Here is a 26,393-nt window from a genome sequence, read left to right as displayed (position 1 = left end):
ATACAAAATGGATTCTGTGGCATGGGAGCACCTTCAGTTTCTCTCCCTCAGCAGCTTCTCTAACAGGACCCGATGTGCTGGCGAGTTAGACGAGAATGAATGTGCCAGCATCCCACCCGCCAGAGGCCAGACCAGATAACCATGAGTACGACGTCGTGATCTGCACCAGCCTGATACCACCAGGCGATACCCATGGCCGCACATCATCCCCTATATCCCTTTTGATGCATTTTTTCCTTTAAAACCACAAGCTGTCAGAAAGAGAGTGGGAGTCATTTTCCTTTCCTTTCGCTGGCAGATTTTGCTGGCTCCCGCCTGCCTGCTCTCCCCTTACATTCGCTCTGTTGCTTTTTCTCTCAATAAACCTGTTAAGCTTTGATTCGCTGTCTCATGTGGAATCCTTGACGACTCAGTGCCTAACAGCCGCCACCGAAAAAAATCTTCAGCTGTTCATAAGCCCTAATAAAACTCATGTCTGACTCTGGGCCTAGCGTGTTCTTGGTCTTGGGACTATGCCGACCTGAGCCCTTCAAGAGCTGGGTTGGAACAGTGAATGTGTGTGCATATAAATATATATATGTATATATGACTATTTCAATTAATTTATCAATATTTGGAGCTGTATACTCAAATATTGATATATTGATACTGAAATTTTAACCACTGACCCAAACTGCAAATGTCATATGGGTATTAACATTTTTAGGATCAATCACACAAAATATTATGCAGAAAAAGGTTAGCAAAATCTAAATAGAGAGATGGATTGGAAATTCTGAGAGTAAGGAAAGCAAAACAATTCCAATCTGTCTAATAAACACTACTGAATCAAAGCATGACCATGCAGATCGGGTAAAACATTTTTGTAATGAAAGTAATTCAAGATCGGTAACACTGAAAACACTCTGATTTAAAACAAACAAATGAACAAACAAAGCACCACAGTTAGGATTTGTTGTTCTTGATTGGGCTATATGAAAACTGAAATATTTCTAAATTCATAAACTTCAATAATGGAGGACTATGACAGCACAGGTCTGCGTTTCTGTTCATATTCCATTCTGAGCGCATAACTACAAGATAAGCTTTTTAATGCTACTTCTCAATGGTCCCTAATATTCAGAGTATTACATGCAATATTAATGTTCTCAGTTTTGTGAGTACACAGCACACACCAAATCCCCACTAAAAGAAAAACTCCTCAATTCCTAATCATTTCAATAGGCTCTAATGTAATATTTCCTACATTGGAAATCATGGCACTTTATTTAAGGAAATCAGTCTGGCCAAGATGAGCTCTGTGGAGTGCAGCCTGCACAGACATCAGTTCAAAGGATCAGATGTCAAAGTGCTCCCTCTAATGTCCCTAATCATCACTCCGATTAGTGTTTGAATAGCACTGTGATTAAAAACGCTGCTGCCATTGTCTACCTATTCAGGAGACTAGCATTCTATGTGGGTTCCACCGATTAGTGTCTGAATAGGGGTGCGATTAGAAAGACAGCTGGCATTGTATGCCCACTCTGAAAACAGCAAAACTCACATATTTATTTGCTATAAGCACCAAATAAATGTTTTGCAAAGGTAAAATATACTATTAGGCTCTAAAGACAATTTAGCTGATTTCTTTTGTTCATATGCAAAGATATTTCCTATTTGCAAATACTGTAATATGTTTCATTAATATATTTAAGAAATATACATATTCTGTTTTTATAGACATAGTCTTAACACACATCTGCTTTATTATGTAGTACTTATTGACCTACAATAGAGCATACAATTCTGATTTAATATTTATGACTCTGCTAAGAATTTCTGTATAAATACATCAAATCAGTTTGGTTTCAGATTCTTGAGATCTCATTTCAATATTCTCGGACTAATACAAAATCTATATGAATAACCTCTCCAAAGAGAAGTTTCCTTATCAAACACTGAGATTAAATGTTTCATTCTCGGGCCAGTCTAAGAGATGGGGCCCAGGAGAGTGCATCAGTCACGTAGAGTCCCCATGACAATCCAGAACTATTGCATAGAACTATGAGGAAAACTGGGCAGGAAGAAGGCATTAAGTTGAAGTCACCTGGAGAATGGGGAAAGGTGGGGCAAAAAATGCAAGGGTAATTCATTTCAACTTTATGCATATTACGCAGTACCCGCAAAAATCTAGTCCCTCTCTCTCTCTCTCTCTCTCTCTCTCTCATGCACGCACCCACACAAACACAACATGACAGGAAATATCTAGGCAATACTACGGAGGAAATGCTCTGTTTTTCATAACCATTCTTATCATCTTCCTATTCATTACACTTCCAAGTTCTTTCCACATTTAGTTACTCTGCTCCTCTGTATCCACTTTCTTGATGGACTTATATATGTAAAAACAAACAGACCTGGGAGCATCCAACCCATCAATGCAGATAATGACAAAGCAAGAACACATATAAAATGGTATGTGCGTGCCAGGCCCTGTTATTATGCTTATTGACTCATTCAATAACTCATTCAATAACCATGACTCTGTTATTATCCTCATTTTACAGATGAGGAAATGGAGGCAGAAAGAAATTAAGTTATTTACTCAAGGTCATATAGCAGAACCCCAGCAATCTATCCCTGGAGCACCCTCTCTACCGACAGTTACCATCTTTTGGTTCTGTTGTCTTCTTTCACATACACCCAACCTCAAACACAAGGAAAACTTAAAGGGAAAGTTTTCCTTCCTTTGCTAATAAAGTTCATTGAAATCCACCTTACCCAGGGTAAACCTTTTCTTGTGTGTGTCCAGTTTAATTTAAACAGCCACTAGATAACCACAGCCCATTCTAATTAACAATGAAGCTGATTGAAAAACAGTCACCACTTTCCCATTAAAAAAGTTTCAAACGAGAGAAAAACAAAATAAAAGTAACATGGCTGAGGGCTGACAATTACAAATAAGTTTAATTTGTGTGTCACATGGATAGGGAGAACACTGTGATCAGTCTGAAATAAATAATTAAAGCAAAGCTTTCTTGTAACAGCCTCAGGAAATCAAGAGTTAACACTTTTCTTCTTTTTAGTCAATTACCATTTTATAACATATTTCTTCTGGAGAATTAATCTCTGACAATACTATTCTACAGGGTGGAATGAAGCTCGAAAGAAACACATGCTTTCAAAGAGGAAACCTAATATATGGCAAAACAGGTAACAGAGTATACCTTATTAATGACACAAAATGCACTTCTCTTAATGAGATATCCAGAATATAGAATTGCTCAATAAATATAATTATCATCATCATTATCACCATCACTGCTGTTCTTACATCCTCTGCAGACCTCCGTGGCCTCATCTCTTGGCAACTGCCCCTCACATGTTGTACACTGCACTCTGCACACAGTACTGAGATTGCTTCAGTAGTTTAAGTGCCAAGTTAAGTGCTCCCTCAGCTTGAACCTTCTTTTTCCTTCCTTCCTTCGTGTCAAGTTCCCATCCTCTTTTTAATTTCATCTTAAATTCTGCTTCCTCAGGAAGGCCAGCTTTGAGTCTTCAGACCAGGTTAGGGACCTCAGCTATGACTCACATGATAGACTGTATTGACAACATTCAATTGTGAATACAAGTTTTATGCCTTTGCAAATGACTGGAAGTTGTGAGGACAAGAACAGTTTTTGTCCTTTTCCCCATCACGTTACAGTGGTTGTTACATACTGAGTCTTCCATATATACATTTGGTAATTAATGAATTTGTGCAATTCAGGCTTAAGACTCTGTTGGTCCTCAAATTAGGTGGGATAATTTATCTGTTATAAAAATAAAGAAAATTTTGATGCAATAAATTGTTTTTTAAATGAGTTCATTACTACGGAGGTAATTTATCTCCAGTAACTGTATTAATGACCAAAAATGTTCAAGAGATGCTTTACAGTGTTCATACTTCATAGACAGACAATGGAAGACTTCCAGGAAGACGGCCGACTACAGTAACTGGAGATTACTATGCTCCACGGAAAAGTTAGAGAAGGGCCAGGAGGGCAACTGAGGCAGCAATCTGGGAGTATGGCTGAAATGGGAGCGCCTTGTGCACCACATGCCGCAACCCTGGTTGCAGAGGCTGAGGAACTGAGAGGAAGAAAGCTGGAGCCTGGCGTGGAGGCGTGGAGCGATGGAGCCGGTGGGACTGCATGGATGGGAACTCGAGAGTAGGAAGCAAACCAGGCCGTGTTCTTCAGGCGTGCTACCCTCATCAGAGCAGCCCCATGACGGGCGACTCACCCCACATCCCACGCCCCTGACCCGCGCCACCTGCTCCCATTCCCCAGGCTCCAGGCAACCCCCACCAGCCCCCAGTGCATGTACCTGCCCCACACCCCCACTTCAAATGCTGCCCAACCCACCTCTCCTACATCTCTCTCAAGCACTACCTCCCCCTCCCTGTTCCCTGCAGGCTGTTGCCAGCACGTAAAGGTTGTGGGCACTAACCTCCATACCTAGGCCACCCCCGCCCCCCATATTGTCACACAGCCATACCGGCCCTCCCGGAGCTCAGTGCATCCCTTTAGGGCACTCCCAGGCCTGCACATGTGCATGGGCCCCCAATCACGTCATTCACCTCTGGGAATTGCACTTTGCAGTAGTCTTGGAACCACGCATGTGCACAGTCTTCTGCCTCTCTTCCCAGCTCTGAGAAAGTGCCGACCTGCACAGCCAGGTCACATCTGCCCCCAATCCACAAGTCCTAATGCAGACATACTGCCACAGCTCTATGCCTGCACACAAAGGACCCCTAGGCTTAGACGAGTGCACACCAGGGTTGCACACCCCAGACCGGTGCACTCACATGGCTGCATCTTCCCTGGTTGCTGGGCTCCCACGTTCACAAGCATCACCTGTGCCCATACCTGTCCTGAAACAAGTCATCACACTGAGTGCTCCACCCTGTGTCCTGCTCCCTGCTGTACAACCATCCTGCTAACACAAGGCCTAAGACTACTGAAAGAAATCAACTCCCAAATCCTCTGAACTGGGACAAAATAGTCTTTTCAATAATTGGGCATGGAAGACCTGGATATCAATAGCCAAAAGAATGAAAGAGTACCCCGATCTTACACCCTACACAAAAATGAACTCAAAGTGAATCAAACACCTAAATGTAAGAACTAGCACAATAAAGCTTCTGGAGGAAAATGTAAGGAAACATCTTCAAGATCTAGCAATAAGAGGTAGCTTCCTAAACTTTATACCCAAAACCCAAGCAACAAAAGAAAAAATAGAAAAATGGGGGCTCCTCAAAATCAAATGCCTCTGCTCTTCAAGACTTTGTCAAAAAGGTGAAGGCAGCCAACTCAATGGGAGAAAATATTTAAAAATCACATATTAGGCAAAAGATTGATTTCCTGTATATACAAAGAAACCATACAACTCAACAACAAAAGAACAAGCAATCCAATTATAAAATGGGCTAAAGATCTGAATAGGAATTTTTCTGAAGAGCAAATACAGATAGCTCAAAAGTACATGAAGAGATGCTCATTTTCATTAGCTATAAGGGAAATGCAGATCAAGACTATAATGAGATACCACCTCACACCTATAAGAATGGCTGCTATTAAACAAACAGGAAACTATAAATGTTGGAGAGGATGTGGAGAAATTGGGACACTTACACACTGCTGGTGGGAATGTTTAATGGTGCAGCCACTATGGTAGATCGGCTGTTCCTCAAGAAAACAATATCGAGTTGCCCTATGACCCAGCAATAGCACTACTTGGTCAATACCCAGAAGAGCTGAAAGCAATGACACAAATGGACATTTGCACACCAATGTTCATAGCAGCATTATTCACAATCACCAAAAGATGGAAACAAAACAAATGCCCATCAACAGATGAATGGATCAACAAAATGTGGTATGTACATATGATGGAAATATTATGCAGCAGTAATATGCAAATGATGTCCTGAAGCATATGACAAGATGCATGAGCCTTGAGGACAAAATGCTGAGTGAAGTTAGCCAGACACAAAAGGATAGATACTGTATGATTACACTTTCATAACCAGCAAAGGTGTAACCAGAGGTTTATAATACAGAATATAGGAGATTTAGAGATTCATAGAAACTAAAGATGGGTGAACTGTTAGCTAATGAGGTTGAACTCCAATGTAAGGGAATAGATAGGAGTGAAGGTGGTTCTCTGTTGGGTCTAGAAGTAATATTACCATATTGAAGATGAACAAGATTGAACGAGTTTGTATAGACCAACATGTCCCACTGATTAACACTAGAAATATGAACCCTTGCAAAAAATTACTTGAAAGATATGATTCTTGTACAAAGAGTGTTTAAGTCCCGGGTACAGGGGGGAAACTGCTATTGCATGCTATGAGCTATGTTCAAAAGGAAACCATCAGCACTACCACAGCAAAAGTAGAGGCAAATAATGGGGGGGGGGGGGGGACAAGAGTTAAGAGGAGGTTTAGATTTTCTATTTAGCGAGGGTGTGTTTATTGGTTTTCTTCCTCTTGGGAGCAATGAAATTATCTAAAATTGAAAATGTTGATGGACTGTGGACTTTGGGCCCTCCATGTGATGCTTAATGATTGCAGGTGGCTGAAGAATGCACTGATAGAGAAGTAGACTGGCGAATGATGGTGTATACTTACGAATGAAGGTTATGCTGCTACAAAAAGGAACAAAGTCATGAGGCATGCAATGATGTGAATGAACTTGCGGGACATTTGGTGAGACAAAATAAGCCAGAAACAAAAGAACAAGAATGGTATGGTCACCCTTAGAAAACAGGGGCCTAGACTGAGAGCTTTTAGAGCAGACACATTAAGTCCAGAGTGGTGATTATTATTTCTGGATTTTGAGAGGCTGTTGCATATATATAACCTGATATTTAGAGATAAGAATGAAGCTGAACAAGTTGGGGTTAAAGTAATTCAAAACATAGGGGTAAGGAAGACAGTGTCTATATTTTAGAACCACACATACTCTTTGAGGCCAATGGAAGAAAGATTTATTTGATCTGGAATTGAAATAATTCCATAATTAACTCAACCTATCTGTATAGCTCACTTGAACAATTGAAACACAGGGAGCACAGAATAAGAAAGAGGTCCTTTAATGCTGTATATATTATTGTAATGCCTGGATACATCTTAGAGTATATTAAGCAGATAATCAAAAAGTATTGGCAAAGTCCCCTGAGGGATGGGAGAAAGAATATGGAACTATGAAATCTTACCATCAGGGAATCCCCTGGATACTGTGTCAGATTTTAGGGACACCCAAATCAATAGGCCATGCCCTTGATCAGAAGGCTTACTCTTGTGACACTCATGTAGGTAGTGGAGAAGCTTAGACTACCTATTGGCCTGCCTAAGAGTTACTTCTGGAGAACCTCTGTTGTTGCTCATATGTCGTCTCACTCTCTCTAAGCCCAATTCTGCAAGTGAAATCATTGCCCTCCCCTCTACATGGGACATGACATCCAGGGGCAAAACTCCCTGGTGACGTGGGAGATGACTCCCAGGGATGAATCCAGACCTGGCACTGTGGGATTAACAATACTATCCTGACCAAATGGGGGGAAAGTAGTGTAATTAATGAAGTATCAGTGGTAGAGAGAATTCAAATAGAGTTGAGAGGTTGCTCTGAAGGTTGCTCTTATGCAAGCTTCAGTTATTACTTGCTACATATCATAACCTGCCAAACCCCAACCAGGACCATTCCAGCCAATCCTGAAAAACACCTAGGGCAATACAGAAGATCCTACAGGGGTTCCAGGCACTAGAGTAACTTGCCAGAAACTTACAAACTCCAGATGGGTTCCTGGTCGAGATAAAGTCCTGACACCTAGACCAGCTTCTCCAGGACATCAGATAGTTCCATCTCCCTACCCCATATTAGTGACAGATCCTTTCAATATGAGAATTTTAGAATTGCCATAGCTCAAACACCCCTAGAGAGAGGGATGGAAAGATCAAAGGCGATGATGGAGTTATACAGAGAAAATAGGATTTCACAAATGAATATGAATGCTGAATCATTAAATTGATATTTCTTTTAGTCTCTACTATTTTAGAGCAGCTAGAAGTAAAAACCTAAAATGGTGAAATTGTAACCCATGTAAACTCTGAAATAGGTTCTGCAACTAATTGTGATGCTGTACTTTGAAATACATAGCTTTTTTGTTATATATGTTATTTTTCACAAAAAAGGGGAAAAGGTCGATTTTTATGGTAAAAAAATATTTAAGCCCTCTAGCCTCCTATATTATGGATCACCTAGAAGGAAAAATATGAGAGAATCGGATGGTAGCCTATGACAAACTCTGGGATCGGTCCTGTAACTATGTGATGAAGAGTGCTTTGATAACTAAAGTTTTTTATTTCTTTGTTGTATATATATGTTATACTACACAATAAAAAAAGTTAAAAGAAATTAAAATTAGAAACAAGCTGAACAATTGAAAAATAAAACTTAAAAAAAAAAGACACTGGAAACAAATCAGTGAATTTATATTTTAGTTACCGATTCAGGTTTTACTTTGTATTCTTAAAGAAGAAATTTAGATGGATGTTATAAGATTTGTCAACTATAAATATAATTTTTTAAAAAAACAAGATAAATGTTTATGCATATAGGAAACATTTGCAGAGTTATCAGTACTAGCTCTATCACTTAAGAGAGAACATTTAAGTAACACTGAACAGTTATCTTCTCCAAGCTTCATACTTATTATCAACACAACAGGGAGGATTACTAGAAATGATAATAATAATTCTCATCCACCAGAATGTGAGCTCTATAAGAGCAAAGAATGTTTGTTCATATACGTGTTTTTAGCACCAAGAACAGTATCTGGCATGTAGAGGAACTCAATAAATATTCAAATCCATCAATTATAACTGAGCTTTTCCTATGAGTGGCACTATTCCAGCTGCTGAGGATACCTGTGAACAACACAGGTCCTCATAGAACATGCAATCTAATCAGAAGAGAGAGACAATAAACAAGTAAATAAGTAAAATACAGAGCACAGTGTTAGACTTTAATATGTTCTACGGAGAAAATAAGGAAGAAAGGATAAGGAGTAAACGCGTAAGGTAGTATTTTCTGCACACAGCTGCTGAGCCAATTAATTTAGTTGCCATCATAAAGGACTTAGCCTGGCATCTTCTCCCTTGTGTGCACTGCCATCACCGTCACCATCACCATCTGAGCTACCATTATAAGAGCATGGCACAGTGCACCCCACCTGCATCCTGCTTTAAAGGAAATGCCTGAATCTTAGACCTTTAGAAAAAGTAAGTGAAACATACTTATCTCTCAGGATAGAGATGGGAAGAATATATGAGCAACTGAATCGTCTGTAACGTTACCTGTAATGTTTGTAATGTTGTCCAAATCAAGATATCATCAGCAAACGATCTCTATTCAAATACTTATAAATTTTGAATTAAATTAATTTGTGGGGAAATAATACATTTGTGAACTCCTAAAAATGATGTATTTCAAACTCTCAGAAGAATTCCTTTTATTTTGAAAATAGCAAAGGAGAATTACCAAGGATTAAGGTGAATCACAATTTAACAATTACTGTAAGCATCATCAATATATGTGACTTTATAATTTTCAATAGGTTTCCTTTTCTTGTATTTTCAGTGCTATGAAAACCAACTTTATCTACCTAGTACATCAATAAAAGTGGGAGAAAAATTATTTTAGCCAAAATATTTCTATTCTCCCTACCATACTGCATGGAACTAAAAACAACCTAGATTGAAAGATGCCATTTTGATATATCATTAAGAACACAAATATAATGCTGTTCATTAAACTAGCACAATGCTTCGGTATCACATTAACTATAAAATGAATCTTAATTCCAGAGGTGTTAAAATGTGATAAAATATGCATCTTAGAATTGATAAAATGTGATAAATATGGCAAGTTCCACACCATCCTGCTGATTCATGGTCCTTTATAAAAATGAAAAATCAAATGACATAGAATATTAAATGAAGGTTTCTGACACTTTAAATTGCAGTCATCCTTTACTTTATGTAAGACATAATGAAATCTGTATTATGACAATAGTATTTTAGGGTCAAGCATGGCTTCAAGGTTTCTTGCTGAGTGACAAAGTGATTATCAGTGCTACCAAAACTCCGGAGGGAAAACAATGTCGACGCAGACCTGAATGATTCAGCACAGACATGGTGAGATTGGGAGAGAAACACAATTTCCAGGTGGATCGGTATTAAAAGGCATTTAGATCACATGGAATCTGGGATGGCAACACTGATTCAGCGGTTAATAAGCAGTTGGCCACTGAAACTACAGCAGTGGATGTAATTATCAAAAGGCATGGCTGAGAATTATGAAAGCTCCCTTTCCGAAATCAGAGTTAAGCTTTAAAACGTCTGCCAAAAATGCCACCCATAAGCAGTTCATTACTGTTTTAATATAACAATTGTTATGTGTCAGGATTCATACTAGGGAGGACCCTACAAGAGGAGTTAAGGCTTAGGATGTACAGAGCTTCGATTTGGGTTGAGTACAAAGTTTTGGTAGTGAATAGTGGTGATGGTAGTACAAAATCATGAATGTAACAGCACTCAATCATATGTGTGAATGATGTTAAAAATGAAAAATTTAGGTTGTATTTATGTTACTAGAATAAACATTATTTTTAAAAACAGGAATTTACAACAAACAACATTGTAAATAATGGATTATAGTTAATAGTACAATTACACAAATGCTCTTTCATGAATTATAACAATTGTACCACACTAATATAAGGTGTTAATTATAGGGCAGTATATGGGAACTCTGTTTTTTGTGTGTAGTTTTTCTGTGAGTTCCATTTGACTAAGCCTTCTTAACAGATAGGGAATACTGGAAGAAAACAAGTTGTTGATCAGGACTAAACTGAGATTTGCCTTGTTCTATGGAGACATAAGCATAATAGCATAGGGGTGGGGCAATATTATCACTGAAATTATTTGAATATTCTGTTTGACATTCTCAACTACCAAGAATATACTAATAATCCTTAGACATTTGTTTGGGTCGTATTTAATGATAACACAACTAGAAAAAAATGTACTAGGTAGCTTCTCACTTGGTTGGGGACGCTTAATGCATTTTAGCAGCATTATAGACAAGAAGAGTGCATGCAGTTTCCAGATATCCCCAGTTTTTAATCAGAGCATGTTTGGACATTGAAAGATTTCTAGATCAAAAGTAATACTTGATCACTCAAGCATAAAGTACTGGAAGATCCTCTATGAGTAAAAATTATTTGTAAGTATAAGAACATTTATGTATTTTGAGGACTACTTAATAATATCAATAAACTATTTCAATTTGATCATAGAATTATTAAAATAAATACCATGAATTTTTAAATGAGATCTATATATGTTTAAAGGCCCACGAGTCAAAGTTTTAAACTCATTATTCTTATTAGTAAGGCTTTATACTCCATGGCAGGTTTTTTAGGTGGTCACATTTCAGAGTATATTTTCCCTCTACTGAGCTTTTAAAATTGCATTTACTTTAATAGGTTAAATGGTTTCTGCTAGTTAATGTTTATCCTAAAGCAAACAACACACCTTGGACATATAAACAAATAAAATTAATTACCTAATTTATAGAGAGACAACTCCTAAGAGGGTAACATTTCTTAGAAGGAGGGAAGAGAATGTCCAGTAAAGATTACACAAAATATACTTTAAACAAACTTTTAAAAATCTCATTACAATGTTTTCAACAAATGTATCAGAGTAACAGTTGTTAAAACATAAACTATAACACCGCACCAGATAAACAGTTCCAAAAATCCAATAATGTATAACTGTAGGAGTGTTAATGGGAACTTAATGTAATGACCAGGGAAGTCCAAGCTGCCAGCCATGAGCTGTGGGGCCACCTGAGTCATCCAAATCCATCTGGGTCCTGCTGTGTTTTGGCACCACCTGGAAGTAGTTGCTGCCCAAGTTTAAACAGCCCTGGAGGTAAGCCTGGATTCTGTGGCTGGCTGGGACCTCCAGGACAGTGGAAGCACTTTGGTTGGCAGCTGTTTCCAGGGACAGTAATAGGATGAGGTGAGTGAGATGCTTATGGTACAAAATTGAAAGAAACTCACTCTCAGGTTTGTGCAAGTGCCATCCCAGCTTTACAATATGGTACTGGTGTGGCCTTGCCTATTCTCAACATCTTTTCTGCAATTTCTTTCACCCCAAAATAGGAATATATAACCCATTCCCCATCTCCCCAAAGCCCCACCTCCATTTAAGCGACAGCTAGAAGGTTGATGGAAGGTGATCATCCATTGATCAATAGACTAAATAAATACTTAAAGTATGGAAAGACAGGAAGAGAATCTAAAGGGGAAGGAAGGGCCCACAAATATTAGTAGCTCCCTCAGAAAGAGGATCTATCCAGCTCCTAAGGCTAATCCATGTAGCTGGCAAATAGCAACCAGGCTTATAAAGATTATGAGATATCGAGTCCATATCTTTGTAACTAGATAGAAGCTTAGGAAGGGTGACTGAAACATGAAGTTTTCCAAGCCCTAGTGTTGAGTTTGACATCAGAATAACTGCCATGTGTTCAGGAGTGGCATCGAAGTAGGAGAGACATGAGGGACCTGAAGGCTGACTCCGAAGCTCCAGATTTGCTATTATGGAAAGGAGGCATGATGAATCAGCTCTCACCTCACCTACCTTACCTTGTCCAAACCATCTGGGATTCAAATTTCAGTCCAGAGAAACAAACAGGTGGGGGGTAAGCAAGAAAAGAAGAAGAACAAAAGTGAGGAAGACTAAGTTTCCACTACCAGAGGCTCAAAATAGAGATTAAGTTCATTCATAAGGAAATAAAGATTAGATGTCCAGTATTTGTAATCTCTAGGTAAACTGCATTTTTACCTATTGAAGAAATATTAAATTTCAAAGAATCTTGGTCTTGACTTTTTATTTTCAGAAACTCTTCCAGGCATTGAGTCTATTTTTGGAAGAAAACTATTCTCAGCAATCACAAAAGCAAGCTCAAGCTTGAGACATTGTTTTAAAATATGGTTTAAGGAGCAGCAAGGGTGGAACAGGAATTGCTTTCATACTGTGAATCTGGTCAGGAGTTTGTTTTCTTTAGAACTTAAAAATAGGATATATACTGTGAATTTGTTAAGTATGACTATTGGGTCCTGCATTCTATATCTAATTTAACAGATCCAAGTACTGTGCATTCTAGCAAGAGTGATTCAGCTTTCTTGTACAGAATGAGATTAACAGATTAGCAAATTTTTAAACTAAGTGTATTTCATCCCTTACTAGTCATGCAAATCAGAGAAAGAAAAATTAACCAGCAGACAGAAAAAAAACCATAAGAATAAATTCCAAAATACAAAATTAATAATATTTGGAACACAAGAAATCAAACAATCGAGGAAGAATACTTTGCCCTCTTCTTCCTTATAGGAACTCTACCACTATGCTCTTCTGATTCATATACCACCTTTGGCAGTGCTTTTTAACTAAATTCTCATCCTCAGCCTGTCCTTTCCAAGCCATGGTGAGTCATTCTGAAACCTGAGGAAAGAAAAAACGTGTATTCCTATGTACATCTTTTTATGTACTTTTTATTATTTATCTTGATTACTTAGTCTTTGAGTGCCCTCTTACCTCTTACACTTAAGGCAAATACCTCACTAGCCTCTCCCTAATCCTTGACCTAATTCCAGAAGTCTAACCTCCATCCTCTTCCCACTGGACATTCTCTTCTTGCAAAACACTGTCCACAGGCTTTTAATGACTCACAAATAATCTTTTGAATCTTTAAGTCTTTATATCTATCTCTGACTCATTTACTGAGCTCCACAGTCAGAAGAAACTCAAAAGATACAGCACCAAATTCATTATTTACCCTCAGTATACCTTATAAAAAACTAAATACACACATCAAGTCAACTGCAAAGTCATATTTATTTTATCTCCTAAATATATTCAAGTTCATTCTCTTTCTCACACAACCAGTGCCCCTGGTCATCATTTCTCTGCCAGCCTTCAACCCAAGTCCCAATATCCTTGCCTCCCATCTTCTCCTTTAAATCCATCTTTCACACTAAAAGCTGTATTAATTCAGCTAGAGGCAAATATGATCAACTCACCTTGATAATTAGAACTCCCTCATGCTTCTTTCCTTCAAAAAATTGCTACTATTAGTTATTGATAATTCTGTCTTCTTCAGAAGAGTGTAAGAATTTCTTGGCAAGGCTATACCTTATTCATCTTTAACCCAATGGGATAGGCGGCACAATGCCTAGCCCACTGAAAACAGAAAATAGACTAATGAGTGACTGAGATTATAAAACTCATGCAAGAAAAAAATAAGTGATCTACCAAAACTAATATATAACTTAATTATTTTCATTATCATCATGTAAAAAGGTCATATTTATTTTCATTTACTTGCTTCTAAACATCCAACTTAAAGGGCTCTGGTATCAGACTGTATGAGTTGAACCTCTAGATCTATCATTTAGTTGTAGATCTTTGGACAAGTTTCTTAAGCTTCCCTGGGCCTCAGTACCTCATCTATAAATGGAGATAACACATAGTACCTGCCTCATGGGGTGATTCTGAGACTTATATGACATTTCTTAAAGCCCACGTAGATACATGACTGTAGGAAACAAATTATTAGTATACATTATGGTTTGTTCTTATTTGTGAGCACCTATTATGTGCCTTGTTTTAGAATGAATTAGCAAAAATTCATAAAATATATCTAATAATTGGCTTTTTTGTTTTTTCTTATCATTTCACCCAGGATTAGTTTTCTTACTTGTAATATTTTATGATCTTCAGAAATCACTAATGGAAAAAAATGAGTACAAAATATTTATGTAATTAGGACAGTTCAACATTTCAAAATGGCAAAAATAAACAGCAGTTATGGAACACCTGCTTAAAATAGACCAGGAATGACTGCTTCATGCTTCATTAACCAGGATAAACACATTTGCTAGATTAAACCCCCCACTGAATTCAGAATTTCCAATTAGCACTAGAATGGTATTAAACTGCCAAGTGAAGAAATTCCTGGGCAAAAAAATTCAGAAATGCCATTCTTAGGACAATTTTATGGGTCAAATGAATGCCTATTTTTCAAGAAGCTAACAGCTGATTTACTAAAATCAAATTTTTATCTACTTTGATATTAGACTACTTATTTTGCAGGCTTTGTTCTTTTTTGAGTTGCATTCAATGCAGTTCCTGACATATGGGATACTTGAGGCACCTAAGAAATGGAAAGAAAAAAGGAATAAAGTAATAAACAGAAAGAGGAAGGGAGGAAGGGAAGGAGAAGAGACAGAAGGAGGGAAAGAGAAATTTATAATGGCTTAAGAAAAACTTCCAAGAAACCCACAACTCTGATGCAGAATGATAAGTCAGTGATTATCTGATTCAAATGAAAATAATAAATCTTAAAACTAAATTCAAACAAAAAATAAATAAAACCTTTATGTTTGTAAGTCAGAGAGTTGTCAAAAATTGGCCACTTTGGATTTCTTCAAAAATGATGTGCGATTATTGGCCATTAATGTGACAATCATTACAATACACATTTTCCTTAATTTGGATGTATTTGATTCTCATAATCTCATTTGTCTCTTCTAAGGAAGTGAGATGACTGGACTGGAAAAACATGCTAGATCCAGATGACCAGAATTCTAGATCTGGCTATGACATTTATTAATTTTAAAGAGCTCAAGCAAATCATTTTTCAGTCTGGTCTTCTTCAACAGTAAATAAAATTAAGAAACAAATTTGAGTTGTCTGTAGGCATCATTATAAAAATCAAATGCATTATTCAAAATCACTCTGGAAACTGCAAAGCATTATACAAGAAAATACGCAATCCTTATGTCTAGTTTATATAAAGAATATGTAAAAGAAGGATGCCATTCATTCATTTATGTATTCATTCAAAGGATATTTAATGAGTATCCACAATGTGCCAGGCACTGCTAAACAAGCTAAGGACACAGCTAACGAAGAAAACACAAAAATATTCATGTCCTCCTGGACTTAACATTCTAGTGGTAAAAGACATACAATAAATAAATTAATGAGTGAAATATAGATTATTCCGGTGATGAAGGCTTTGAATAAATCTTAAACAGGAAGGCTAAGGATATCTAGGTGGGGGGGATGGATTTATAGTTTTAAATAGGGCAGCTAGAGAAGGCCTTTCTGATGTAACAATTGTGTAAAGACCTAAAGGAAGTGGGGTAGCTACCTATGTACCTGGGAAAGAGAGTTCTAGGTAGAAAAGAAAGTCTAAGAGTGTATGTTCTCTTACTCAGGAACTGCAACGAAACCAGTTGTCTGTAGCAGAGCAAGGAATGGTGAATCCTAGAGGATGTCAAAGAGTGAGCAGGGAACCAGATCTGACAGTTTTGTGAGGATTCTTGTTTTAACTCTAAATGAGATGAAAAACACCGAAAGATGCTGAGCACAGGAATTTTAAAAGGACATCTCAGATGTATTTTTTTTTTTTTTTTTGCATGGGCAGGCAGCGGGAATCGAACCCAGGTCTCCGGCATGGCAGGCAAGAACTCTGCCTGCTGAGCCACAGTGGCCTGTCCTCAGATATATTATTGAGAATAGAGTCCTTGGAGAGAGCATAAACACAGAGACTCATATTTAGGCTATCACAATACTCCAGATTAGAGACAATGGTAGTGGCTTAGAAAGGATGGTAGTGAGTAGTAAAGGGGTGAGTGGTAGTCAGATTCTGAATGCATTTTGAAGATATATCCAAAAGGAATGTTTGATGAGATATGGGGTGTGAAGGAAATAAAGAAATCAGGGACACTTTAATATTTTCTTTGAGGACAGTGAAAAAATGGATGGAGAAGTCTCTAGGAAGAACAGGTTTTGGAAACAAGATCATAATTTGGATTAACAATTTATTGAGCTTGGGTGCCTTTTAGACATTTACGTGGAGATGTCCAGTAGGCACCTGGTCATAGTGGTATAGAATTCAAGGGAGTATTCCACACTAGAGATACAAATGTACGCGTCATCTATCTATAGAGAAGTATTTAAAGTAAAGCAGTAGAATGAGGTCACTAATATATTGAGTATTAAAACAAGAAAAAAAGCTCGATATCTAAGGACTAAGCCCAAGCCCTGGGCATTCCAATATTTAGGGATGAGGAGATGAGGAATAACCAAAAAAAAAAGGAGAGGCAAATGAGCTAAGAAGAAAGTTTGGTGTCCTGGACGCCAAGTGTAGAAAGTGCTTTAAGGAGATCGAGATTGGCTGTATCAAGTGCTACTGAAAGGCTGAGTAAAATGAGGGACAAGGTTTGATTCTTAATTTAGCAATCAGAAGTTCATTTTCCTGAGAAACAAAATTTGAGACAGGGATTTGAATATATTTGATTTATGGAGTGAATGCGCTTCAGGAAACACCAGTTCAGAAGGGGTAAAGCAGAGTAGGGAAATACTATGCAAGGATTCGGTCAGTAGTAATATCTAGTATTAGACTTGCCCCTACCTTGAGGCAAGAGGGCTGGTCTTTTGAAGCCCTATTTAATGAATCTTTGGCTGTACACCCTGGGAGATGGGAAATACATAACTTTCCAGGGGTGGTACCTTACCCCATGCAAGAGAAATTCTTCAGGATTATCTCTTTGGGGAAGTAGAAAGCTGTGAGTCTTCCTCAGCTGACAGTCAACAGCTGGATGCTGGGTGCGCTGACCCAATTAAAAAGATCTGGGTACGGCAGGACAGTAGCCCTTGCAATGGTGTCCTTGACAAAAGCAATTTAAGTGGACTTTTGGAGAAAGTCTAATCAGAGTGGGTTTACTATTTTCACTTGAAGACAGCAAATATATGCAATTATGTTGAAGAGTTTTGCAGGAAGTGTAATAGAATCTGAAGAGGGAATGTTAAAACAATGTGTGTGTATATTTTTGAGATAGAGGATATGGCAGCAATTTGTATGCTAATGTAGCAAGCAGGCTCCTTGGCAGCAGGCAGGTCCCTCACCCCTCCTTGCACATTTAAACTACCTCCTCTTTAAAAATTCCCCAAATTCCTCTGAGCAGTCAGAGCTACATGTAAATGGGATGCTTGCCCCAAGAACAGGTAAAATTGTGTGTAGGCAAGATAAGACAAATGACTGTAAAGAAACCCTGTCCCTAACCACTCATCTGCTTCTGTAGACCCAGCTTCATGCCCTTCCCAACTTAAACCAGCCAATCATTTCCCTTATCTTCAACATGTTATCCTGTCTATAAAAACTGATGTTAACCTTTCATTCAGGGCTCAGACTTTCAGAGGCTACTCTGCTGAGCCCTACAGCCATAGATGAATAAAAACCTACTTTCTGAAACTTCAGAGCATCAGCTCAGGTTTGTTCTGTTTCTGCGTAACGTTCCAAGAGTTGCAGCCTTGTCCCCGGTTTTGCACAACATTTCCGAGAGCTCGTCTGGGATCGAGAGGCTAGTGATATTTTCACCTCCCTCGCCCATGGCAACAGGGTCGCCCAGATGGAGACCCGATGGAATTCAGTGCCGGCAACAGGGCTTTCTCCTGTCTTTTGGATTCCTGACCTCCCAGGGTGGGGTGCCCGTCACCGCCAGAGCGATGACAGATCCAGGACGGTTTCCGGAACCAGGATTCTGGGAGCACTGCTCATCAGACTGGTAAGCGCACGGGTGCATCGTTTCAGCCCATTCATAAAAGGCTAGGGGAGCCTGAGTGTAAGGGGAGGCTAATCACCTCCCAGAGACTCTCAGAGTACTCATCTTCAGTTGGTTGACCAGGGGAAACAGAAGTCTTCAGGTTCGGTTCTGGGAAGGGCAGTGCAGGAGGGGTGTTGGAGTGTGTGCATGTTATCATGTGAATGAAAGGAAGTCCTGAGCCACAGGGGCCGTGCACCAGGCCACGAGTGAGTTTGAATTCTGCAAGTTCATGGTGATCCTCATACGGCTCAGGGTGGGCAACCCCGAAACGGGGGCTGGCTGGGGGTTTATACCGGACTACTAAAGCCAAGAAGCACCCAACGTCCCAACTAGGGGAGCAACCAGACCTCCAAAGCACAGTTTGTTCAAAACCCTTTGCTGTTTGTCTGTAAGCCTCTCCCTAATTGTGGCGCCACTGATATGGGAGGGGAAGTCAGTAAGACACCATTGCGGTGCATGATGTCTAACTTAAAGAAAGATTTTATTGATGATTGGGGAGTCAAGCTGACCCCTGGCTGACTTAGGAAACTACGAATTAAAATGGACCACTTCGGGGGAGGATAAAAAGAAATTCTCTTGTATTATGACTTATCATTATTCTGTCTTATAAATTAAAATTTTCACATTTCAGAGTAAGAGGAGAACATCTGTGTAGGGGTTTTAAAATTTATCTCATTAAGAGAGTCTGTTCTGTACAACTGATGTTACCATTGTGTGACCTTGGTAAGAAACAGTTGAAATGTGCGCTCCAGCTAGGAGGACTGGCTGTCCTCTCAGAAGGAGGTGTTCTTTAATTAAGATATCTAGGTCCCAGGAAGCTCCTCTTGGTCCCTAGCCAGTTCCCAGAGGACCAAACTGGGCCCAGTCACATAAGCTAATTGGAATTTGGCCACTATTATGTGATGAGATGCTTTAAAAAAAACTGCATGCAAGCAGTTAGAGAAAGAAAGAGGAGAAATTAAGGAGGAGAAAAGAGAAAAGAATCTTATGAGATAGAGAGAGCACCTCATAAGAATCTTATGCTCTGCTACAGATCTTAACTAAAGAGACTCTGAATGCTGTCCCCAAGATTGCTGTGGATTTTTACTAATGAGAGTTAAAATGCTGCTTCTGAAACTCTCCAGCACTTCTCTTCAGGTATTGGTGCCATCTTATCTGGTGATGTAACTTGGCTTTATTTTGAAGATTCTTAATTACTATCTGTTCTGGTTTGCTAGCTGCCAGAATGCAACACACCAGAGACGGATTGGCTTTTAATAAAAGGGGATTTATTTTGTTGGTTCTTCAGAGGAAAGGCAGCTAACTTTCCACTGAGGTTCTTTCTTACGTGGAAGGCACAGGATGGTCTCTGCTGGTCTTCTCTCCAGGCCCTTGGGTTCCAACAACTTTCCCCGGGGTGATTTTTTTCTCCATCTCCAAAGGCCTGGGCTGAGCTGCAAGTGCTGAAATGAGGAATGCCAAGCTGCTAGGCTGTGCTACGTTGCGGTCTCTCATTTAAGCACCAGCCAATTAAGTCAAACGTCACTCATTGCAGCAGACACGCCTCCTAGCTGACTGCAGATGTAATTGGCAATAGATGAGGTTCACGTACCGTTGGCTTATGTCCGCAGCAACAAGACTAGGTATGCTCACCTGGCCAAGTTGACAACTGAATCTAACTAACACACTATCTTTTAATTATTTTCTTTAATTACTTTAATTAATTTATTTAATTACTAATGAAATCTGTTTTAATATCACTGGAGTCTGTGTTGTCCACAAATCCAAACCTCTAAATCAAATGGCCACAGATATCATGCTGTCTTTAGTGCAACAAAATTGGGGCTGTGAGCAGGATTCTCATTTCAGCTTGGCTTCATAATGGTAAAGGTCAGTAAGACAACCTTTAGAAAATTTGTGTAGAAAATATGGACTGTGTTCTTCTGAATGTTGCAATCCATTATTAGGACCATTCTTGAGAAGTTTAAAGTTGCCAGTTTCTTGTCCTTTTTGTACATGGAAGGTTTTGGATTTAAATGTTTTGTCTCCCTGGTTTTACTTTCTAATGTTATAAGACATTTGGAATTTTTAAGTCAGTAAACCCTCTTCAAGATTTACTTGAGATAGATTAAAAGTGGGCCATAAACCTCGGACAAAGATTAGGAGATAATGTCATTTTTGAAAAAATCTTCTATGCTCAAAGTGAAAAAACCAAAGAATCTCAAGAGGGGATGATTTACCTTATTCCTCACTTGCAAAGGAATGGGCAAAACACAGGGCCCTGTGAAGATTGGGGGAATAGAATTAAACAGGGAGAGACTATTCAGGTTGCTCTGTGTCTAGAAACCATTCCATTAGGAAAAGGAATGAAATGATTGGAGTGTGTAGAAGAGGATGGGCTCTGTTAATGGAATATAGAAAAATGTGGAAACAAAGAGATCAAGCAATCTCTGAAAAAAATGAATTACGAAAAGGAATTGGTAGAATTACAGGAAAAACTGTCCATGCTGCAGAATCAAAATTTTGTTTTGGAGAATCAAATTTGTAACCATCAGTCAGTAGCTGAGAGGGCCACAGCCCAAGTGGCCCAATAAAAAAATTTAAAAGAGATGAGGTAAAGTGAACAAAGAGAAAGAACATATGGTACTAGCACTGCCACTGCTGATTGGGACCCTGATAAGTGGGATGGTGACATGTGGGATGAGGCAGATGATGGAAAATAAGGGAATATTTTAGATGAGAAAGTTTGTCAGAAAAAAAAATAGTAAATATCCTCCAAAAAATAGGAGCTGGCCCAATACAAAGACAAAAAGAAGAGAAACAGGGCAATCAAGTTACTTTCAAAACCACTATTAAAAAAACAAAAAAAAACTGATATTCTTAGGCATTTTACTTAGAAAATGGGTGCGCCTTTCATTACCTGGATGGTCAAAATCGCTGCTGCAGGGGCTGAGTGAGTGAACACTGCACCTATTTCCAGCAAGGCAGAAGGCCTGCGTCCAGCTCCCTTGGCACCCCTGTACGCTCATTTAGTCCCTTTCTTCTAGACAAAGGGATTAGGCCAAACTCCATTATCTTTGACTCCAAATTCGTGGCTCCCCTTTGGTTTTATGTTTCATATTTTTAAACTGGGGAAGCTGCTTAATATTGAGAAACTCCTTGCTTGCAAGGTTTATCTTTACAGTTTTTTTTTAAAAAGTCTTGATATGTGCCATTAATTCTTGTTAAAAAAAATTGTATATTGCTATTTCAAATATGCATTGACTAAAGCATTTCAAGGATTTAACATTATTCGGCATGGTCATAAGCCCTTCCAAGGGGAACAACGCATGCCAGGCATGTCTCAAGACCACCTATGTTGGGGAAAAGGTGATTTTGATGGTAAATGCATGTGGTGAAATGTTTGTTTGAAGTAACGACCTAAGTATGAAGGATATAAAGGATGTGTTTTTACTAAAAGGAAAAAAAAAAGTAGTTTTGTCCTAAGATAAAATAAGTAGTTGTTACAAAATGAGAAAAACGTAAGACAAAGCCTGAACAAATATAGTAAGTTGCCAAAAGTTTGTGGAAAAGAAAATCATGGTCAAAGTTAGGAAAAGTTTTAGGTGAACTAAAAGGAAAGGTGTTGAAAGCAGCATCCGAACCCTTTAGCATATACCCTTCCTTACATGAGGTTGAGCCAGGGGACCTGGTGTGGGTAAAAGACTAGAAAAAAAAAAAAAATAAGCCACCCTTCATCCTCAGTGGAGAGGTCCTTACCGTGTTGTTTTAGTAACCCCAACAGCTGCCAGAGTCATGGAGATTGTCCCGTGAATTCATCACTCTCAGGTCAAGAGGGCCACTGCAGACGACCCAACACCCAACACGCATCATTCTCTGGAAGCCACTGCGCCCTTCTCCATCACAGCCAAGATCAGCTGACCAGCCCACAACTGAGGCCTAAATGACCATTGTAACCTGCTCTAGCTCACAGAAGCAGCTAGTCAATGCACAGCAAAGCCTCAGGAGTCCTCCAAGCCCTGCCTCAGTTACCCCAGCAGCTGACTGATCTATGCACAGCTGAAGATTACGGAATCGACACATGGACGTCCCAGCCTGCGAGTCTGTGGACTAATTGTCTTTTCTTCCTCTTTGCATTTGCCTTTCGTTTAGTAGTTTTAGCCCTCCTGGAAACAGGTCACCTGGAGTTCTTCCCCCAAACCAGCTTTACTCTAATTTGGTGGCTCTTCCCCCTTCCTAGCCGCTGCCCAGAATGACACACAGTCTCCATTCCTTCCCTGAGGCTAATTGTATGTTCATGTGGTGGCCCTCCCCATAGCCAGCACCATGCGCCTCACTGCTCTGTTTCTGCTCGGCACGGTCATAAGCCCTTCCAAGGGGAACGACGCATGCCAGGCACGCCTCAAGACCACCTATGCTGGGAAAAAGGTGAAAACTATGACCAGTATTCATCCCAGGGCAGTTCTCAGACTTGCATTATTCTGTGTACCCTAAAGGAAAGCCCCCCAGTATGCTATAATCCCACCTTGCCAGGTTCAGCAGTGATGTTTTCGCTACTCTAGGGTAGCAAGGCTATCACCAAAACCCCTAAAAAAGGAAGCAGTTCCCAAGTCCACTTGACCCTCAACACATGTACAGTGTTACCCTCCCCAAATCCGACACCTTTCCGGGTACAGTCCCCCTGGTAGTGTTATGCAGATGAGATCAGTGGGGAGCTCTTGGCTGTGCTGAGGCGAGGCCTCCTGGGAGCTGCTGCCATGCCATTTGTTTTTTGCCCAAAGCTATGAGTTGGGCCCTCACTGAAGGAAAAAAATAAAATAAAATAACTAGGTTCCCTAAAACATGTGACCAGAACTGGGGCCCTGCCGGCAGGTAAGGAAATCCCAAGGCAGGTGCTGGGCATGGAAGCCAGGGGCATAGGCTCTCGAGGAAACAGATCGGACCCTCTCAGGGGGCACTGCCTCTCCCTCACTTGCACACCTCACATCACCTGCTTGGCCCCAGAGGATGACTGGTTAGCCAAAAATAGGTAAGATTCCTCAGGGAATGAACAACCTAAGACAGACATAGTTGCAAAGGGGCAATCAGAAGAAAATTTGGGGCCAACAGAGATGGGGCACAGACACGCACCCCTCCCCAACTTTGCAGGGGCCTAAACCCTGCATGGCTACCTAGTTTCCCACACCCAGCTCAAATTGGGACATACCAACACCTGCAACAAGAAAAGGATGAAATGTAGGTGATATTATAACCCCTTCTTCTAAGTCGGGATGAGCATCGAAGAGGGGAAATGTAGCAAGCAGACCCCTTGCAGCAGGCGGGCCCCTCACCGCTCCTTGGACGTTTAAACTACCTCCTCTTCAAAAATTCCCCAAATTCCTCTGAGCAGTCAGCAGTATACGGAAACAGGATGCTTGCCCCAAGAATGAGTAAAACTGCATGTGGACAAGATAAGAAGAATTCCTATAAAGAAACCCCTCCCCTAACTGCTCATCTACTTCTGTAAACCCAGCTTTGCACCGTTCCTGATTTAAAAACCAGCCAACCATTTACCTGGTCTTTAACGTGTCATCCTGTCTATAACAACTGATGTTAACATTTTGTTCGGGGCTCAGACTGTCAGAGGCAACTTGTCTGAGCCCTATGGCCATGAATAAATAAAAACTTACTTCCGGAAACTTTGGAGCCTCCGCCCCTGTTTGTTCTGTTTCCACATAATGTTCCTAGAGACTTGCAGCCTTGTCCCTCCCTGTTTTGTGCAACGCTAACAGTTATGATCACATGGAACACCTGATGACACATGAAAAAGGAGGGTAAATTACTAAAGCAATGTTCATGATAACAGATTGGACCTGGAGCACAACAGAGGCATTAGCCATGAGTAGGAGCATGGGTAGTTCACTGATAGTAGCAGGGCCAAAGGTAGAATATATGGGTCAGGTGCCAATGGTAGGTAGATGCTATTGCAGGAGCTTGTAGAAGTTCAAGTTCTCTGATTACTTCTAGTGAAATAAAAAGTAAAGGTCTCAGTTTAGAGGAGAGATGGGAGAGGAGATTTTATTTGAGAAGACAGAGGGCACAAGACAGTTACTTAGGAATATGGGAGAATGAATAGACTAGAAAAATAAGTATTATGATTACAGGGTACCATTATGGGCCCAAATGAATGTAAAATGAGATTGATCAAAATAGTTGTGTTTTTCCATTCAGCTCTGACAGATAATTTTATTTAATCAGGTTCTATGCAAATAAGTGATTATAGCAATGGAGCATGGGACCATAGAAATTAAGCTATTTAGTTCAGAGGTAAAGTATTTGCAATTTCCCTTGGCCCTCCAAAACCCAAAACCCTGTAACCATGGACTCATTCCTATGTCTTATTTTCTACTTCTTACTTGAAGCCAGAACTCTTACTACTTTACATTTTTCAGATTTTATCAAACAGGATATTCTACCATCTCCTTTAAGGCTTTTAATTTACATCAAAGAGCAAATTTTAGGTGAGGGTTAATTACTCAATTAGCACATTGCATGATTTTAAGTTTCACAAACCTTCTCACTAACACAGAGCTGGTGTGTACCTCATTTTGCCATGTGCCTGAGTTCCTTATCACTGGTATTTTCAAGCAAAGATAGGTTGACCTTTTGCCCTCAAACGGTTTTTTATCAAATAGGAAGTCTGATTAGAAAAGTATAAAAGTCCCTTGCAAATATAGATATTTTTCAAGACTATGTGTATAAAAATACCAAACCAAATCACAAAATTAGTTTTTATGGAATACATTTTTTTTGTTTTTAGTCTCTTAATAATAGAATAATTTCTATTTTCAATCTTAAAATATTATCCAAGCCTCCTTGATTTAATTAAAGATTTTATTGTGAGATGAGTGTAGATTCAATGCAGTTGTAAAATATAATACAGAGGTCTCAGATAAACTTTACCTAGTTTTCTCATTGAAAAAACCTTGCAAAACTAAAACGTAATAACAAACCAGGATATAGACATTGAAAGCCAAGATACAGAACATTTTCATCACCATAAGAATTCCTTATGCTGCCCTTTTATAGTTATATACACTTCCGTCCTGTTCCCTCAGCCACCTTACACCTGGCAACCACTAATCTGCTCTCCAGTTCTATAATTTGTAATGTCAAGAATGTTATATAATTATACAGTGTATAATTTTTAGGATTGGCTTCTTCTTCTACCTCTCCCTCTCCCTCCCTCTCTCCCTCCCCCTCCCTCTCTCCCTCCCTCCTCCCTCCACCACCTTTCCTAAGCAAAATTCCCTGGAAATTATCCAGGTTATTTCGTATATCAAGATTCATTCCTTTTTATTGCTGAGTGGTATTCCATGGTAGAATTATAACTGTGTTTAATCATTCACCCACTGGAGGGCATCTGGACTATATCCCGTTTTTGGCCCTAATGAATAAATGAATAAATAATATGAATATCCATGTACAGGTTTCTGGATGGACAAAAGTTTGGGGTATGAAAGCTTAGGAGGGTGATGGTTGGGCCATATGGTAGCCACTTATTTGGGTTTTTCAAGAAAGTTTCAAAGTATTTTCCACAACAGCTACACCATTTTACATTCCCATTATAAAATGTATAAATGCTCCAGTTTCTCCAAATCCTT

At 39.3% G+C, this 26,393-nt stretch overlaps 1 protein-coding gene and 1 long non-coding RNA gene across 2 annotated transcripts in view; one reads left to right on the top strand and one right to left on the bottom strand.

Annotated features, from left to right (window-relative positions):
• The window catches only part of DPYD (dihydropyrimidine dehydrogenase), a 961,456-nt gene that overhangs the window by 867,062 nt on the left and 68,001 nt on the right, over positions 1-26,393 (bottom strand).
• On the top strand, positions 19,620-24,483 carry LOC143649984 (uncharacterized). The gene is made up of 3 exons (XR_013159289.1): positions 19,620-19,908; positions 20,193-20,393; positions 22,523-24,483. It is a non-coding gene; the product is annotated as an uncharacterized LOC143649984 (long non-coding RNA).

This window comes from Tamandua tetradactyla, chromosome 11 (assembly GCF_023851605.1).
Source record: "Tamandua tetradactyla isolate mTamTet1 chromosome 11, mTamTet1.pri, whole genome shotgun sequence".
NCBI classification, from domain to species: Eukaryota; Metazoa; Chordata; class Mammalia; order Pilosa; family Myrmecophagidae; genus Tamandua; species Tamandua tetradactyla.
This window is presented reverse-complemented; position numbering and strand designations above follow the sequence as displayed.